A 276-nucleotide genomic window follows, 5' to 3' on the forward strand; every position below is an offset into this window, starting at 1 on the left:
TTGAAGGAAGGTGGTCAAAAGGTACAAACTTCCTGCTATCTACTTATATAAAAACCATGGGTGGTGTTCATCACATCCATCCAGAACCTCCGTGACCAAGCGGAAGGAAGTCAGTCCTGCAGGGGTTGTCTTGGCAACGGCTGCACCCTCCCCCAAGCTGTTTCCCAGAGCTGTTTCTTGTAAGGGCGGGGTATGAGGCAGGAACCCGCCCTGGGAATGCAGAGGCATCTCTTTATAAAGTGTGCGGTGCCAGCACAGCCAAGGGTGAACCTGAGT

Source organism: Myotis brandtii, unplaced genomic scaffold (assembly GCF_000412655.1).
Source record: "Myotis brandtii unplaced genomic scaffold, ASM41265v1 scaffold46, whole genome shotgun sequence".
NCBI classification, from domain to species: domain Eukaryota; kingdom Metazoa; phylum Chordata; class Mammalia; order Chiroptera; family Vespertilionidae; genus Myotis; species Myotis brandtii.